At 44.1% G+C, this 15204-nt stretch overlaps 1 long non-coding RNA gene across 1 annotated transcript; it reads right to left on the bottom strand.

Annotated features, from left to right (window-relative positions):
* Positions 1 to 2707: 2707 nt before the first annotated feature.
* Positions 2708 to 5887, bottom strand: LOC117875087. The gene is made up of 3 exons (XR_004645180.1): positions 5818 to 5887; positions 5211 to 5296; positions 2708 to 2910 (listed from the first exon to the last, which is right to left on the bottom strand). It is a non-coding gene; the product is annotated as an uncharacterized LOC117875087 (long non-coding RNA).
* Positions 5888 to 15204: the final 9317 nt, after the last annotated feature.

The raw sequence follows: 15204 nt of genomic DNA, 5'->3' as shown, positions 1-15204 counted from the left end.
ACTCAGACAACTACCAGAGAACAATAAAAGGCAGTGGTGAAGTAAACACTGGTCTTTATCTTAAAGTCTAATATACCTTGGGGATACTTTGCTTAAAGCCTAGAGGAGGTAGATCTCACTGAACTGATTTTCTGAGCATCAGTGAAAAGCAAGGTACCTACTCCTCTGATCACAAAATGCCACCAACAATGTAAACAACACTTCAGTGGTTAATCACAAACCAGTGAAGAATCAATTATTGAAAAATAAATTCAAGAAGTAGCACAGGGGATAAGGCACCAGACTGGTTGTCTTGAAACTTGCATTCTCTTCCAGGCTCTGCCACTGACACACTATTTGATCTTTGGCAAATCACTTCACTTATGTCTGCCTCAACTTGCCCATTTGTAAAGTGGGGACAATAACATTTACCCATATTTGTAAATTGCTTTGAAATCTAGAAATAAAAGCACTATAAGCCTTAAGTGTTATTATATTACATTTAAATTATATGTATCTGCCATTTATATCCAGGTTCTTTATATGACCATTTTTCTTAGAGAGGGCCGAAGTCATAAAGTTTGGATCTGGAGCTGAACTTTCCAAAGTTTGGGGAAGTACAGATCTAGTGATTGGATTACGACATCTCTCATTTTCATGCATCTTCTGCACTTTGACTATCTTTCTATTCTTAAGGCTCAACTGCATTCAATCTTGCATGGGTGGGTAAGGAAGGAGAGAAGATGCAAGGAGCCCTTTCCTCCTGCACCCCCAGCTACGGACTTGGCACAGTGAAGTCCTTGTGCTTCTCTGAGTTGACTGCTACAACCAGGGGTGGATTCTCCAGAGGGACATGGGAGATTGGGGGGACAGCAGAACTAACACCCCACCCATCTCTGCACAGAACAAAGAGGTGCACACACTAAACCCCTGTCAAAAGGTGGTGCAGCAGATGCTGTCTCCCTGAGATCAGGAGGCTGTGGATTAAAGTCATTATTTTTGTATTCAGCCTATCAAAATAATAATAAAAGTCAAGCTGCAAAAGTGTAGCAGCCTTTAAACCTACAGGCAGCTGGATTCATCACCTAAGTCATTCTGATTTATCTAAGTTTAATTTTTATATAGACAATAAAAATGCTGCAAATGGAATTTGCATTCCCTATCTGGAACTAACACCATTCCGCATAGATAGAGTTAAATAACAGAAGGAAATGAGATACTTTGACACATGATTACTTTTCTGGATAGGCACAAACTGAGGACTTCAAGGATGTATAATTCATATTCAGTGTGTTACTCATGTAATCCTGCCTGATCCGCAAGCAATGTCAGCAAGCAGAACAAAGCCCATTTCCCCTTCACTGTTTCCATGTTTAACTGGCACATTGCTTGAACATCTTCTCAAATCCAAATTAAAAAATTATCAAACATATATCAAACATCAGGAAAAATCATGTTCGGCTCCCATAACCATGAGATTGGCTTACAAATCATGAGATTTTCAAATAAATATAGGGTTCTTTTACTTTCTGTTTTTCAAACCTCACAAGTTATTGGGTCCTGTTTTCATGCTTTTCTGTGCAATCATGAAGGTTAGAAACTTACATTTTTAAAATGAAAGCTGAAATTCTTGAATAATCATTTGTCTTTCGGACCTGGGGCTTCAAATAAAACATGAAGGGTTAAATTCTGGCTCCGTTGAAGTCAATGGGAGCTTTGTCATTAAACGCATCCAGGATCTCACACCAGATATTGCAAAATTTGCAATACAATCATGAGAATTGGCACCACTGACATTCTGATGGGCTCTTAAATCTACACGGCTCCCAAAAACTATATTAAGGGCTTGATTCCACAGTCCTAGGCAAACACCCTGTTTCCTCCTCTATGAATGTGGAGGTCCCCCTGGTGGTGAAACCAGTGCAATTGCACTCCATAAGAGGGCTGAATTCAAAGCAGGGAGTTGTACAGCACAAGAACTCAGCTTCATGAGAGCTCCCTGAATAAAAAGGGACAGGCAATGGTTGCAAAAGCCAGGTGATCTTCAGCTGTAGGAAACCTTCAGCTGGTCTCACACATAGAGCAGATATGCTAAGATGCTTCCGCAGGGCAACTTAATGAAAATATGCAACAATCCCAGCACACAAGTCTGCTACTTGGGCTGAGCACTAGAGCAGTGGATATGGCCTCAAATGCACACCCAACACAGCCATTGACTTAAATGGAATGTTTGGGTGCACGAGGGAAGTAGGGTCATGCCTTATGACTTGTTTTCTTTATCCCTCTGAATTTTATACAGCATACTGTGTGGATCCACCCCCACCTTATAAAACCCAAGGTGTATCTCAGGGGAAGATGGGTGGAGATGGAGAGAGAGCACCTGAAAGTTGCAGTTGAGTTCAGAAATGTTATTTCAAAAGTAACATTTTTAAAAGGCTTTGCGGTAGAAGCATCTCTTTCCATATTCATCTTGCGGAATGAAATGTGTTGCCCTACAACAGCTGCCTCAGTCCATCCTTCTCCAAACTTACCCCCTCTTTAATGTGCCTTCCTGGCTTTTTGGACCTTTGTTAGAGCTTATTGTTTGTTATTCTGTTATATACAGCCCAAAGAACCTGGGAGGGATGGGAAGGAGAGGAGCCCATTGGTTTTGTATGACATTTTTATTTGGTTTGCAAATTTTCTTGCTTTTAAGAAAATGCTTTGTGTGTTTTCAAGCTTTTCAAGAACATAGATGCACTTTGCTGTCTAACCTGTGCTGTTCAAAGACTTCTCTAATGAAGAACTCCATGCTACAAGAACTCTCTGGGCATGACTCCCATTGATTTGAAGAGATACCTTATGCATACAGTGCTTGAAGGATCAGATCCTCTAAGACCATCAAAATGCTTCCCTCGTCCTCTCCCTGCTGCCACCCAGTCTTAAAAATCACTGAGAAGGGAAAAAAAGAAAAATTATCATCACCACTGATGACTGCTTTAGAGGAGAACCAACATGCAGCTTCTACAGACCTAAATCACCACGATCAGTTTTTTGCAGAGAAAGCAATTGCAGTAAGTAGCAGCACCTGCTGGAAATGAACAAGAAGGCAGGTAAAATACAAATATTATGCAACAGTTTAAAACTTGGTGTTTCACACTTTTGAATAATAAAATCCCTTTTACCACTTCTCTTTCCCCACCCCAGTGCTTCATTGCTCTGGAAGACCGGGACTTGACTCCACTCTCTTGCACTTTAGTTATTTATGCTTTTTATTCATTATTGTTTTTTAACATTTATATTGGTCACAACCAAGTTGGGCCTTAGTGTGCCAGGTCCTGTACAGATATAATAAATGAGAGTTCCTGCTCCAAAAAACTCTCAATCTAACAAAAATTGGTATACAATTTATACCTGTGTAAAGTGTGTGCAAAATGGTGTAGAATGCTACTCTGATCGGATAGCATTTTATATCTACTTTGCACAGTATAAAGGACTATATAAGGTGCAAAGCAGTGAAGAATCTGGCCCTCTCTCTGCATCTAAGAAAGTATTTATTCAAAATAAATCTGGGAAATGAAGAACAGAAACCCCCTTTTCACCTTACGGCTTTATCTTCACTTCAAACTTTTGTGTTCAAATACACTGAAAAGTCAATTAATTAAAATGATTCTGACTATGACTTCGCAGTTAGTATGGGTAAAACCAAGTTATTATCAATGGGTAAAAATGTCAATGGGTAAAAAGTATTTTTCTTTTCATAATTCATTCTCTTTCTTTGAGATAATATACGTTAGGCAGGCCGAGTTGCTTGTTTAGACCATCCAGACTCAACAAGTCTGGTACTGTATTTTTTCATAGATTCACAGATTTTTTTAGACCAGAGCAGACCTTTCAATCATATAGTCTGACTTACTGTATAATAGAGGCTATGGAATTTCACCCAGTTATCCCTGTACTGAGCCCAATAATTTGTGTTTAATTAAAGTATATCTTCTTGAAGACTTCAAGAGATGGAAAATCCACCACTTCCTTTGGTAGTTTGTTCCATTAGTCAATCAACCTCGCTGTTAAAAAGGTGTGCTTTTTTCTGATTTGAATTTGTCTGCCTTTAACTTCCAGACAGTAGTTCCCATTGTGCCTTTCTCTGTTGTATTAAAGAGCACATTACTACCAGTATTTTCTCTCTATAAAAGTACTTATACGCTGTAATCAAGATACTTTTTGATCTTTTTGATAAACTAAACAGATGGAGCTCCTTCAGTTTATCACTCTGAGGCATTTTTCCCAGTCCTTGAATATTTTTTGTGGCTCCGCTTTGCACCCTTTTCACCCTCCCTTTGATTCTGATCCCACTGTAATCCACTGGACACAGAGTTTCACCTTACAGCACTATCGCTGAATCTGCCCATAGAGTGTTCAACCAAGGGGTCTGATAATGCTTTCACGTACTCCACTGTTCTATGAACTGTCCGTGGAATATGACCAAAATGCTAAATTAGTTATTTTAAATGCCCTATTCTTCATATACAAAAAATCAATATGAAATAATGAAGCAGCCTGTATTACTAACTAGATAAAGACAAGAAAATCAGAGACATGATTCAACTGAGTTGCTCTGACTTAAACTAGCTGAGGATCTGCCCTTTCATTTGTACAAAGAGAAAAACTACTTAGGGTGTATGTTTGTAAGGTCACTCGGGGGTAACTATAATTTTAACTCTGTTGCAGCCCTTAATTTTTTTTTCCTGCACTACAATGGACAGACTTTAATGCATTAGGAGGAATTTACTGAAGTAAAAGTTAAGGGCCAGATCCTTAGCTGGTGAAGTCAATGGAGCTTTACATCAGTAAATGATCTAGCCCAACATTTTAAAAAGGTAATAGTAGCAAAAGTCAGAACTGAAAATGGGTGAACAAAAGATTTTAATTCTAACTATAAGAAAAGAGAGGTTTGGGAAATGAATGATTAAAATGAGGCAAACAACATTCTTGGAAACATTCAATGAAAACTAGAGCCTGTAAGTGGAAGATGCTGAACATGCTCAGCGATCACATATTGCAAGGTCATTGGAGGATCTCAGCACCTCACAGGATTGGACACCTAATTTGCATTCGACACAGCCATCACTAGTGGAATCGTGACATTTGATGGCTATTTAGACTGTCTAGTTTACAAAGTATTATATGAAAGCTCAAATTTGTCCAAGCCTTTGAAAATCTGTAGTGAATTTATTTTTCTCAATACTCACCTAATACTCCATAGGTTTTCTATTTGAGTTTTGAAGCTTTTCCAGAAAAAGATCTAGGAATCTTTGCGAACAGTTCCATGAAGATTCTGGCTCAACATGCAGTGGAGGTGAAATAAGAATAATATGTTAGGCTTTTGATAACACAAACTTGTTGCATCTTGTCAGAACCTAGACTATGAGTTCTCTGGGACAAGGACAATCTTTTTACTTTGACATTATGTTAGACCTAATTTGGGGGCTCGTTACTGTCACAATTCAGGGGCCTGCATCTGTATTCTCCCTCCTTGATTCAGGAAGGGCACCCATTCTAGGCTCCTGGCTTCCCAATCGTAACCAGTCTTGGGTGATGATCCGCATCTCTCTCCTTCCTGACCAGGATATTTCCAGACTACACAGTTCCCTGTGTATACTGTGACCACTCCAGGGAAGACAGGCTGCCTAAGCCAGCCTGCTTTACTTTTCTCCTCAGAGATGGTACACAGTATAATTGCCACAGTTAAGTTACCATGCAGCTCCTTCTAAGCAAGCACATTTATTCTTAAGGTAAAAGCATTAAAGAGAAAACATTTAAAAAAAAAAGAATCTTGATGCATGCTAATAAGCTTACCAGAAATCACCCTCTCACACCAACAAGGGCTTTGGTTGGTGATTAGTCCTTCAAATTGCACACAGGGGTTTTTCCTGTGGTCACAAATCCATCACAGCTTCAACTCAGAACAAGCACCTCAGGAGTACATTTATTCCTTTATATAGTTTATCTTTGAAGAGCCTCATGTAACAGATGATCAGAAGACAAAAGTTCCCCCCTCAGGGTGAAGCTTCAAAGACTAAGTCCCTAGATGGGAATTTGCAATCCCCTCCTCCCAAAAACTGCCTAGGAATTCCACTTAACATATATTGTCCCAAGAGATCATTCATGTCTGCTACATTGTTCAACACAGTCTTTTGAAGCCCACAGTACTTCCCAGAGATTGCATTAATCCTGTCTTCCTCCCAAAGAAGTTCCATACAAAGCCACAATAATAAAAAATTGCATGTTTAATACAATCAACTCCTAAAATATTTAAACTTAATTCAATAATGTCTGTTTAAGAAACTGCATAACTATTATACTTATCTCCTTCTACCTGTTAGGCTGGATGTCAACACTACAGCCATACCAACTTCCTGATGATCCCACTTTAATTGACACTGCACCAAATGCCTGGTTGACAATAATATCATGTACCTGGATTCTGCAGTAACATCCAGCCCAGGTTTTGGCTGTACATAAAAGGTTATTGCCTCATCTCTTATCAAATTGTGAATGGCTGAGGTTTTATTCACTACTAACCTTGCATTAAACATCACATGAAGACTGGGATCTTTGTCCAACACTGTAACCCTCCATGAGACAGGAAGCATAACCTGCAGCATCAAGTTTTGCTTAGTGTAAAATATTTGCCTTCCCTCGTCTCTCCACTGTCCACCTCCACAAAGATTAAAGACACAGTGCCTTCACACAGTTACCTCCCTGCCCAACCACCCACTCAAAATACTGTATAATGTAGCCAAACTGTTCAAATATGGATGCCTACACTTAAGCACCAAAATAAGTATTCTGACTTTCAGAGATCCAGAGCACCCACAAGTCCTGAGAAGGCTTCTTTTTTGGACTGAGTGTGATAGATGAGCAATTTCTGGCTGAGGAAGTGTTACAGCTCAGGATGGCCTGTGCATCCTGCCTAGGGTTGCCAAACTTTCTAATCGCACAAAACCGAATACCCCTGCCAAATTCCTTCCCTGAGGCTCTGCCCCTTCTCAGAGGCCCCAACTCGACCCTTCTCAGAGGCCCCGCATCCCACTCACGCCATTCCCCCTCCCACCGTCACTCGTTCTCCCCCACCCTCTCTCACTTTCACTGGGTTGGGGCAGGGGGTTGGAGTGTGGGAGGAGGTGAGGGCTCCAGGGTGGGGCCAGAAATGAGGTGTAAGAGGGAGCTCCAAGCTGGGGCAGGGCTGAGGGTATGGGCTCTGGGGTAGGGCTGGGGATGAGGGGTTTCGGGTGCAGGAGGGGGGCTCCAGGCTGGGGCCAAGAGACACAGCTGAGGCAGGGGGTTGAGTTGTGGGAGGGGATGCGGGCTCCAGCTAGGGTGTGGGCTCTAGGGTGGGACCAAGGAGAGGGGTTTTGAGTGCAAGAAGGGGCTCTGGGCTGGGGCAAAGGGTTCGGGTGCAGGAGGAGGTGCAGGCTATGGAAGGGGGCTCAGGGCAGGTGTGCAGGCTCTGGAAGTTATGGTGTGGGAGGGGATGCAGGGCTGGGGTACGGGGTTGGGGTGCAGGAGCAGATTCCAACCTAACTTCCCTCTAAGCTGCATTGCCGCGCAGCAACTTATTAAGCACTGAGCAGGCACTCAGAGCTGTGGGGGGGGGGGGAAGAGATTCCTCTCCCCCAACCCTAGCCACAGTCCAGCCATGGATGTGCCACAGTTTGGTGAGATGTGCCCCTCCCTGGACCCAGACCAGCCCAGCCCTGCCGCGGCTAGGGGAGACACGCCCATTCCCTGGTCCCAACCCAGCCCGGCCCTGCAGCGGTCGTGGGAGAGGCACGTCTCCTGCAGCCCCAAACCAGCCCTGGCCTGGACTTGCTGTGGCAGGGAGAGGCACCCCTCCTCCCCACCCCAGGTGCTGCTGCAGGGAGGGAGAGCTGGGGGGAGTTTTCTCTCCCCGTCGCAGCTTTGGGGCAGCCTGAACCCCAAACCCCTCATCTCCAGCCCCACAAATGCAAAAAATGGATTGAAAAAAGAACCAAACACCCTGCATGCCAAGTCTTCAGCAGAAGTCTACAATTCTTGTGTGACATTTATTCACGACCTTGCTTCTTGCATATCGGACTATACAGCCACAAGAGAACACAGGATGTCATTGTGAAATATAACTGACAGCCACACACATGTGACCTTAGGAGTATCATTTCATAGGGAGTGGGTATGTCTCCTTTTACATTTATTTCTTCAGATTAAAGGGACACTATCAACTTGAAATCTAATTAATTTAATCAAATTAAAAATAGTTGCAGGTTCTACACCTGCCACTTTATGCTTTTATAAATCACATTTTCTAATACTTTTGTGGTTTCTCTCCCATCAGCTGTGTGCAAGATCCACAAACACCAGGGGAAACTGACTATCAGACTGTTCAGGGGGAAAATATAGAACTAACTATACACAAAGTTCTGCCCAATGCATAAAATAAACTGAAAAAATACAGACAAATATTTTTTCCTCTAGAAGTTCAGTTATAGCAATCTAATTATTATTGGTAAAAGAATAGTAGTAGGGAAATGTGTGATTTTTAAGGAAATGGTATTCCCTGAAATTTAAGAACAAATTTATGCAGTTGTCTGAGCTAGTAAAATTTCACATTTTGTTTTTATTTGAACCAAAATCAAAAGTTAGCTAGGAATTGTTTTTCATTAATGGACCGTGGTTCCCAGCCTGCAGTCCCCCCTATTTTCTTAATAGGTCTAGTCAAGAACTGAGGTATTTTGTAACCAATATATCTTTTGCAAATGGATGAAGAAAAGCACCTGTAACACCAGTACTCTTATACGGAGCTTTTTGAGACAAAGTATTATTATTTTTATTGCAGTGGACTAAAATATGTGTTAGGTGCTCTATAGATTTAGAAAAAGACAGTCCCTTCCTGAAAGCCCTTTGCAATCTAAACAGGTGAAAAGTTGGAGATTGGAACACAACATACAAGCAAAGTGGTCTCAGTGACAAAAGGGACATGGCTTGCTAGTTCCTTGTTTTTACTTTATTTTTATAAATAAAAATAAAATAAATATTATTGCTGACTCATTTTTGAAGGCATTGTGGAATAAATGGGTTTTAAAGGTCTTGTCTAGACCAGTATTTAAGGTTCGATGTTCAAGTGCTAAGACATTTTAAAAGTATATATAGTCAAGGCATGCTTCCTCTCACCTGGGTTAAACTGGGCAAATAAAGTGGACTTAACTTCCAATAACTTCAATAGGATTTAAGCACATGCTTAAATGTTTTGGTGTACAGGGATGTGATTACTCACATTTTTAAGATTAAGCACATGAGTAAGTGCTTTGTAGAATTAAAGCCAATAGGAATATCCTTTTAACTCTGAAAAATCTATCTGGATCATTGTATAAATAGAATGCTTCCATTTAAGGAGTATGTTAGAGGCTGGTTAAATGCCTGGTTGGTATGAAAAATAGCAAAATGTATACAAAGATTAAGGAGGTTAAAGGGCTGGGAGCTCCCTCCTCTTGTTTCTGCATGGTCTCCCGCTCCCTTAAATTTCCTATGTTATAAAATGGCAAATAGCTTTTTACGAGAATACAGTAAGGTCACTTATAAGGGACATATCCTTTTTTTACTGAAAAATGGGCATGCAGTAATTCATGTACATAAATACTTATCACTATGTCAGATTCAAATCAAGGTTTCTGTGTTGTTGTTTTTTAAGTCTGAGCAGCTGCCAACGTTCAACCTATTTATCATTTTTATCTGAATTCACCTGGGACGATTTATACACTTCTGTGGTTTACCACACCTTGAATACTGTGTGCAGTGCTGGTCACTCCATCTCAAAAAGATATATTAGAATTGGAAAAGGTACAGAGAAGGGCAACAAAAATGATTAGGGTATGGAACAGCTTCCATACGAGGAGAGATTACAAAGACTGGGACTATTCATCTTAGAAAAGAGATGACTAAGGGGAAATATGGTAAAGATTTATAAAATCATTAATGGTGTGGAGAAAATGAATAAGTAAGTGTTATTTACCCCATCACATAACACAAGAACTACGGGTCACCCAATGAAATTAATAGGCAGCAGATTTACAATAAACATAAGGAAGTACTTCATACAACAACCATCAACCTGTGGTACTCGTTGCCAGGAGATATGAAGGCCAAAAGTATAAATGGGTTAAAAAAAAGAATTAGGTATGTCCAGGGAGGATAGGTCTATCAATGGCAATTAGCCAAGGTGATCAGGGATGCAATCCCATGCCCTGGGTATTCCTAAATTTCTAACTGCTAGAAGCTGGGACTGGACAAGCGGGGATGGATCACTCATTAATTTCCCTGTTCTGTTCATTTCCTCTGAAGCATCTGGCACTGGCTGCTGTCAGAAGACAGGATACTGAGCCAGATGGACCATGTCATACTCACATGACTGAAGCACAATCATGGATGGGTATAAACTGTTCAGGAAGGACAGGCGGGGGAGAAAAGGTGGAGGAGTTGCACTGTATGTCAGAGAGCAGTATGATTGCCCAGAGCTCCAGTATGAAACTGGAGAAAAGCCTGTTGTGTGTCTTTGGGTTAAGTTTAGAGGTGAGAACAACAAGGGTGATGTCGTGGTGAGCATCTGCTATAGACCACCAGACCAGGAGGATGAAATAGACGAAGCTTTCTTCGGACAACTAACTAAAGTTTCCAGAGCGCAGGCCCTAGTTCTCATGAGGGACTGACATTTGCTGGGAGAGCAATACAGCAGTGCACAGACAATTCAGGAAGTTTTTGGAGAGTGTTGGGGACAACTTCCTGGTGCAAGTGTTGGACGAACCAACTGGGGGCCATGCTCCTCTTGACCTGCTGATCACAAACACGGAAAAGTTGGTAGGGAAAGTAGAAGTGGGTGGCAACCTGGGCAGCAGTGACCATGATATGGTCGAGTTCAAGATCCTGACAAAAGGAAGAAAGGAGTGTAGCAAAATATGGACCCTGGACTTCAGAAAAGCAGACTTTGACTCCCTCAGGGAACTGATGGGCAGGATTCCCTGGGAGGCTAATATGAGGGGGAAAGGAGTCCAGGAGAGCTGGCTGTATTTTAAAGAACCCTTGTTGAGGGCACAGGAACAAACCATTCCAATGTGCAGAAAGAATAGCAAATATGACAGGTGACCAGCTTGGCTTAACAGAGAAATCTTCGGTGAGCTTAAACACAAAAAGGAAACATACAAGAAGTGGAAACTTGGACAGATGACTAGGAAGGAGTATAAAAATATTGCTCGAGCATGAAGGGGTGTAATCAGGAAGGCCAAAGCAAAATTGGAGTTGCAGCTAGCAAAGGATGTGAAGGGTAACAAAAAGGGTTTCTATGGGTATGTTAGCAAGAAGAAGGAGATCAGGAAAAGTGTGGGACCCTTACTGAATGGGGGAGGCAATCTACTGACAGATGATGGGGAAAAAGCTGAAGTACTCAGTGCTTTTTTTGCCTTGGTCTTCATAGACAAGGTCAGCTCCCAGACTGCTGCACTGGGCAGCACAGTATGGGAAGGAGGTGAGCAGCCCTCAGCGGTGAAAGAATAGGTTAAGGACTATTTAGAAAAGCTGGACATACACAAGTTCATGGGGTCGGATGCAATGCATCCGAGGGTGCTGAGGGAGTTAGCTGATGTGATTGCAGAGCCATTAGCCATTATCTTTGAAAACTTGTGGCGACCGGGGAAGGTCCTGGCTGAAAAAGGCAAATATAGTGCCCATCTTTAAAAAAGGGAAGAAGGAGAATTCAGGAAACTACAGACAGGTCAGCCTCACCTCAGTCCCTGGAAAAAATCATGGCGGTCCTCAAGGAATCCATTTTGAAGCACTTGGAGGAGAGGAAGGTGATCAGGAACAGTCAACATGGCTTCACCAAGGGCAAGTCATGCCTGACCAACCTGATTGCCTTCTATGATGAGATAACTGGCTCTGTGGATAAGGGGAAAGTAGTGAATATGATATATCTTGACTTTAGCAAAGCTTTTGATAAGTCTCCCTCAGCATGCTCGCCAGCAAGTTAAAGAAGTATGGGCTGGATGAATGGACTATAAGGTGGATAGAAAGCTGGCTAGATCATTGGGCTCAATGGGTAGTGATCAACAGCTTGATGTCTAGTTGGCAGCCGGTATCAAGCAGTGTGCCCCAGGGGTCGGTTTTGTTCAACATCTTCATTAATGATCTGGATGACTGGATGGATTGCACCCTCAGCAAATTCATGGATGATATTTAGCTGGGGGGAGAGGTAGATATGCTGGAGAGTAGGGATAGGGTCCAGAGTGACTTAGACAAATTGGAGGATTGGGCCAAAAGAAATCGGATGAGGTTCAACAAGGACAAGTGCAGAGTCCTCCACTTAGGTTGGAAGAATTCCATGCACTACTACAGGCTGGGGACTGACTGGCTAAGCGGTAGTGCTGCAGAAAAGGACCTGGGGATTACAGTGGAGCGAGAAACTGGATATGAGTTAACAGTTTTCCCTTCTTGCCAAACAGGTAAACGGCATATTGGGCTGCATTAGTAGGAGCATTGCTAGCAGACTGAGGGAGTGATTATTCCCCTCTATTCGGCACTGGTAAGTCCACATCTGGACTACTGGATCCAGTTTTGGGCCCCCCACTACAGAAAGGATGTGGACAAATTGGAGAAAGTCCAGCAGAGGGCAACAAAAATGATTAGGGAGCTGGGACACATGACTTATGAGGAGAGGCTGAGGGAACTGGGTTTATTTAGTCTGCAGAAGAGAAGAATGAGGGGGGATTTGATAGCAGCCTTCAACTACCTGAAGGGGGATTCCAAAGAGGATGGAGCTAGTCTGTTCTCAGTGGTGGCAGATGACAGAACAAGGAGCAATGGTCTCAAGTTGCAGTGGGGGAGGTCCAGGTTGGATATTAGGAAAAACTATTTCACTAGAAGGGTGGTGAAGCACTAGACTGGGTTACCTACGGAGGTGGTGGAATCTCCATCCTTAGAGGTTTTTAAGGCCCGGCTTGACAAAGCCCTGGCTGGGATGATTTAGTTGAGGTTAGTCCTGCCTGGAGCAGGGGGTTGGAGTAGATGACCTCCTGAAGTCTCTTCCAGCCCAAATCTTCTATGATATGATTCATTGGTCTGACACAGTATGGCCATTCTTATATGCATTCCAAGAAAAAGGGTGAATCAGAGTTGTGCTACTTCATTTATAGATTTTCTCATAGCTTTCGTGTATAGTAGCAGTATACCAGGTCTACATCTCAAAATAACTCTTTGACAGAGAGACAGATCAACATAACCCACCAGCCCCAGTGTATGGATAAAGCTCATCAAGGAAGAGCAAACAAGGCTTGAATTCACACAAGTTTAATTGTGAATTTACTAGAGGCATGTGTAATCTAATGAAGCTAAATCTAGCTGTTTACCTCTGCTGAAGAACAGTAGTTAGGCCAAAGATAAATGTGGCTCTGTTTCTCTATTTTCATGATTAAATATCACATTAAACTAAGACTATTGAAGCTTCAATAAATTATCAGTTTATTCCCAAAATAAACTGCTAAGGTACATTTCAATTTTCACTGAGCAAAGAAACAGGGCCCCATCCTTTCCTTTCAGTGTAAGAAATAAGGAAGAGGGAGGAAGGATGGCTTGCCAAGCTGGGTGCATAGGTGGCAGAGAGAGAAGCCACTGGGACATGAAGGTACCCAATCCTGCCTTGGCCTGCAGGAACCCACTAGCCTAGAGCTCACTCTGCTGACAAGCCCCATTTCACTTTGCAACAGCAATAAATCAGGTATATTGTGTCTCATGTAACAGCAGATAAGTGAGGAAACACACACACAAAAATCCTGGCATCACAGCCCTCACTTACTCACTGCCATAGTTACCCTGGCACCACAGCCCTCACCTGTATCCCGCCATAGCTTCCCATTGAACCCTCCGCCCCCCGGCACCACACTCCACCTGTATCCCACCATAGCTTCCCACTGAAGCCCCACCCCAGCACCACAGCCCTCACCTGTACCCCGCCATAGCTTCCCACTGAACCGCCCGGCACCTCAGCCCTCACCTGTATCCCGCCATAGCTTCCCACTGAACCCACCGACACCACAGCCCTCACCTGTATCCCGCCACAGCTTCCCGTTGAAGCCCCCATCCAGCACCTCAGCCCTGACCTGTAATCCACCATAGCTTCCCACTGAACCGCCCGGCACCTCAGCCCTCACCTGTATCCCGACATAGCTTCCCATTGAAGCCCCCGCCCAGCACCTCAGCCCTCACCTGTATCCCACCATAGTTACCCACTGAACCCCCGACACCACAGCCCTCACCTGTATCCCGCCACAGCTTCCCATTGAAGCCCCCACCCGGCACCTCAGCCCTCACCTGTAATCCACCATAGCTTCCCACTGAACCGCCCGGCACCTCAGCCCTCACCTGTAATCCACCATAGCTTCCCACTGAACCGCCCGGCACCTCAGGCCTCACCTGTAATCCACCATAGCTTCCCACTGAACCCCCGGCATCTCAGCCCTCACTTGTATCCCGCCATAGTTACCCATTGAACCTCCCCCTCCCCCCGGCACCACAGCCCTCACCTGTATCCCGCCATAGCTTCCCACTGAACCTCTCCCCCCCCCGCACCACAGCCCTCACCTGTATCCCGCCATAGCTTCCCACTGAACCGCCCGGCACCTCAGCCCTCACCTGTATCCCGCCACAGCTTCCCGTTGAAGCCCCCACCCAGCACCTCAGCCCTGACCTGTAATCCACCATAGCTTCCCACTGAACCGCCCGGCACCTCAGCCCTCACCTGTATCCCGACATAGCTTCCCATTGAAGCCCCCGCCCAGCACCTCAGCCCTCACCTGTATCCCACCATAGCTTCCCACTGAACCCACCGACACCACAGCCCTCACCTGTATCCCGCCACAGCTTCCCATTGAAGCCCCCACCCAGCACCTCAGCCCTCACCTGTATCCCACCATAGCTTCCCACTGAACCTCCCGGCACCTCAGCCCTCACCTGTATCCCACCATAGTTACCCATTGAACCTCCCCCTCCCCCCGGCACCACAGCCCTCACCTGTATCCCGCCATAGCTTCCCACTGAACCTCCCCCTCCCCCCGGCACCACAGCCCTCACCTGTACCCCGCCATAGTTTCCCATTGAACCCCCCCCGACACCACAGCCCTCACCCTTACCCCGCCATAGTTTCCCATTGAACCCCCCCCCCCC

This window comes from Trachemys scripta, chromosome 3 (assembly GCF_013100865.1).
Source record: "Trachemys scripta elegans isolate TJP31775 chromosome 3, CAS_Tse_1.0, whole genome shotgun sequence".
Taxonomy (NCBI): Eukaryota; Metazoa; Chordata; order Testudines; family Emydidae; genus Trachemys; species Trachemys scripta.
The sequence above is the reverse complement of the archived record's forward strand: the minus strand, read 5'-3'. Positions and strand labels throughout refer to the sequence as shown.